At 39.9% G+C, this 4,325-nt stretch overlaps 1 protein-coding gene across 1 annotated transcript in view; it reads right to left on the bottom strand.

Annotated features, from left to right (window-relative positions):
* SLC25A32 (solute carrier family 25 member 32) overlaps positions 1-4,325 on the bottom strand; it is a 100,029-nt gene that overhangs the window by 43,744 nt on the left and 51,960 nt on the right. The gene's annotated exons all lie outside the window — the stretch shown is intronic.

Below are 4,325 nucleotides of genomic sequence, written 5' to 3'. Positions count from 1 at the left end.
CTTTGGCCTAATTTTGGTAAATAATTTTCAATTTCACTAAATCCTAAATAGCTGTGTGACATAGGTTTTTTTTTAATCATCAACTTAGTAAACTTTATTATAAATATGTATAAATCCAAATTTTAGGAAATTGTAAGTAAAGAAGAGATTTTAAAATCCAAAGAAAAGAATGTGTTAAGAATACAGTCATCACTCTGTATCTGTGGGAGATTGATTTCAAGACCTACAATGGATGCCAAAATCCAAGGATGCCCAAGTCCTTGGTATTAAATGGCATAGTATATGCATATAACCTCTGCATATTCTCCCAAGTACTTAAAATCATCTCTAGATTACTTATAATACCTAATACAATGTAAATGCTAAATAAATAGTTGTTATACTGTATTGTTTAGGGAATAATGATGAGAAAAAAAGAGTCTGTACATGTTCAGTACAGATGCAATTTCTTTTGTCCAAATGCTTTTGAGCCACAGTTGGTTGAGTTTATGGGTTAGGAACCCACAGATATGGAGGGCCGACTGTACATTATCATTTATAGGAAAAATGTGAAGTATGCACGGGAATGATAAAGATCAAAATCAAGAGTGGGAGGAGGATGCAGTCAGGGTGCAGTACACAGGAGATTTCAACTCTTTTGGTAACATTTTCTTTCTTAAGCTGCATTTTTTTTCTTTTTTTTATGCTTTCTTGGATATCTGGTATATATTTTTCTTAAGGCTGGTAAGGGATCAACCATAGTTTTTAATTCTGATGATTTTTTTTTTTTGAAACTGAGTTTTGCTCTTGTCACCCAGGCTGGAGTGCAGTGGCACAATCTCGACTCACTACAGCGTCTGCCTCCTGGGTTCAAGCAGTTCTGTTTCAGCCTCCCGAGTAGCTGGGGTTACAGGCACCCGCCACCATGCCCAGCTAATTTTTGTGTTTTTAGTGGAAACGGGGTTTCACCATGTTGGCCAGGCTGGTCTCAAACTCCTGGCCTCAGGTGATCCACCCATTTCGGCCTCCCAAAGTGCTGGGGTTAGAGGTGTGAGCCACCATGTCCAGCCTGATGATCTATTGTAGGACTCAAATTACTTGATTCTTAGGGTGAACGAAGTTCACCTGTGCACCTATATTGCTGTTAGTTTGTGTGTGGTTTCAAAGAATATGCAAATACTGATCCATAAATGTGAGCTCCTCTGTCAGTTTGAGCCCTTCAAGAAACAGATGACTAGATGGTATTAGACATGCAAGAGATTTATTGGAGGAACTCACTTGTATAGGACAAAGGGGAGGGAGTAGGAGTAGGCAGGGAGAGCCTTCAGACTACCGTAAACCTAACACCTGTGATAAGAGAGGGAAGGAGGATTGGTAGGAGGAATCTCAGACTGTTGATGCAGTCCTACAGAAGGTTGGGCCAGGCTGATGGGGAGTCCTCGAGCCAAAGTTGCCAGCCAGAGGAGTTTGTGTTGCTTGCACTCATACCATCACTGTGCCATCCAAGGCAGGGAGCAGCCCTGGGCCTTGCAGCTAATGTAGTGGTGAATCCAGAGGGATGGCATCTAGGACTGCCAGTCAACTGGGCTTCCTGTTCCACATTTCTAGATCTGCCAACATCCACCTTTTTGCACCACATAGATCTGTCTCTTGCAGGTTTTGGGAGCAACTCCTCCGTGGTTCCATGTACATCTCTCAGAAGGTGGAGGTTGGTCGTGTGATCAGTAGCCCTTTTCCCTGAAGGACCAAAACATACTCATCCTCTTTGTCTTCCACTGCAAATTTTGAGCAGCTTATAATTAATTAAGGGGAAATAATTCCAGGTAGGAAAGCTGTTTCATCATGTAGCAATATGTTAACCTTTACAGGCACTGAGAAGAAGCCTAACAGAAAAGAGCATCCTTCTCTTAAAGCCTTCCCTTGAGTAATCAATTCCAGTTACTTGGGCCAGTTTTCAAGTGATTTACAAAGTTGGTAGAATAGAAGTTTACCTTATTTTATTTTATTTTTTTTACCTTTCCCTTTCACCACTTAACTCTGATCTTTCTCTTTTTCTGCTTTTCTTGCTCATGTTTTGGCTCATCTAAAATCTAATGTACCTTAGCCCAGTTTATATACCACCTAAAAAATGAATGAACCGTAGTATGATGTTTGCCTGGCATCTTGTCAGGGCATTTGGTAATACTGCCTTGAAGTTGTTCCACCTGCTGAGTCACTGGCACTACCTCCTGCTACAACCTGTGGTTTCCATAGTGATGTCTCAGTGACTTTCACACAACAGAACCTGACTGGTTAAAGACCTGAGCTGCTTTCTGTAATTAAAGTCTTACTCATCTAGAAATGGGAGCATGGTTTTGATCATTTTGAAATGCAACTTTACGAGTAAAATCTTATGAAATAAAATGCACAGATATGTTTTAAGGACTGAGGTTGTTAGGGTAGAATCCTGAGAAAGAAAGTAAGGATGGTGGCAACATGAAAGGGTACTAATGGAAATGAAGAAACATAAGTAAATACAAAGGATTTACAGTAGCCCTTCAGGTAAGAAAAGTTACATCAAATGCTTTGTTATTAAGTCTTGCCACTTGGTCACTGTTTTGACCCTTCTCTTTGATGGACCCAGAGAAAACAGGTTGCTATGCAATCTGTTCTTTTATATTCCCCATTCATCATCGTATTTTTAGAGAAAAGGAAAAGACTTAAGGATTATCATGGGCAAGAAGAGTTAATCAGCAAATCAAGACATCTTGTTCTTAGGCAACATTCGTGGTCAGCTTGAATGTTTGAGCAATAAATTCAAAATTGATTGCTACCCAGTGAACATCAGTAATTCATACAGGGCCTTAAAGTCCCATATTAGAAAATACCAAATCAGTAATTAATTCCAGTGACAGGGATTTTGAAACATGGATCAGTGTTTTCTAGTTTTAGGGTATTGTGACACTCCTAATAGTGCTAATGGTGCATACATTTTAAACATTGTTTGCTTTGATTCCCTTAAAGTTATTTAAATAGATTAAGTCAGGGCCAAGAACCTGGATGAATTAATGATTTATTGAATGAGCATTTTTTCATTTAGTCAACATGTATTGAGTCCCAGCTAGGTGCCTTTTTAAGTCAAAGGCAATACCAGCTTGGTGGCCAGATGTTTTCACAAGCATTGAAGCCAGTATCCAGAAATGAGCTCATTATTTTGCTCCAACCCCTAAATTTCATCTCCTGTGTTCCCTGTCTCTGCATGACACACCATCCACAGAGATAACCAAGACACAAACCTGGGTGTAAGGGCACAAGTTTTATTAAATTAATACTAGTAACAATTGCAGCTAATGTTCATCGGACATCTACAACACTGCAAATGCTTTACATGCACTTAATTTAATTTTCCTAAGAACCACAAAAGGAAGGTCCTATTATAATTCATATTTAGTCTCAGTACTGTGCACTGAATCTATAAAAGATTCGAAAAGGGCTCAGTCTCAAAGGAAATAAACATGAAAACAAGTAATTGCAGTACATTATGATGTCTTAGCAGGATACTATAGTAGTGCCCAAGAGGAAAGCCTGACTTCCTGCTGGGGAAAGAAGCCCTTCAGAGGTGAATGGCATTTATCAAACACCATTTGGTTTTGGGATATTGCATGAGTGAGTAGAAATACAGTAGGGCTGTTTTCAAAATCTATGATCTGTCATTCAGATATGGCACTATTAATGAAAGAAACTTCCAGCAATCTGTATCAGAAATTCATTATCTTAGGTCATATAATACACATTTGTCCCTTGTATACATGGGGGATGGATTCCAGGACCCTACAACCCTGTCCTGCATATACCAAAATCCATACATTCTCAAGTCCCCAAAGTCGGTTCTGTGGAACCCCTGGGTGTGAGAAAGTTGGGCCTTTGTATATGCATGTTTCACATCCCATGAATGCTGTATTTTTTATCTGTTTGAAAAAAAAATTCTGCATAAGTAGAGCTGTGCAGTTCAAATCCACGTCATTTAAGGGTCAACTATAAGATTTGGGCTAATATTCTCCAGAGAGATAAGCAACTTACGGGATAGAACTTTCATTAGGGTGCTTAAGATTAATGGATCAGAAAGCACAAAATACAGATCTAGGGGGTCTTAGGGCAGAGGATAAGAAAGGGCAAGTATTAGGTAAAAATGAAGGTGGGTGTGAGAAATGCAGGCACGGAGCCAGAGCTGAGTGTGCTGTGCTGCAAATCCTGTGGCTGGATGGGACCATGACAAGATCAGCCAGCAGCGACAGGAAGTAGGCTCACAGCAGGTGTACACACATGCCCGTGCATACCGAAAGGAACAGAGGGCAAGCCAGCAGCAA

This window comes from Macaca thibetana, chromosome 8 (assembly GCF_024542745.1).
Source record: "Macaca thibetana thibetana isolate TM-01 chromosome 8, ASM2454274v1, whole genome shotgun sequence".
Classification (NCBI taxonomy): domain Eukaryota; kingdom Metazoa; phylum Chordata; class Mammalia; order Primates; family Cercopithecidae; genus Macaca; species Macaca thibetana.
The sequence above is the reverse complement of the archived record's forward strand: the minus strand, read 5'-3'. Positions and strand labels throughout refer to the sequence as shown.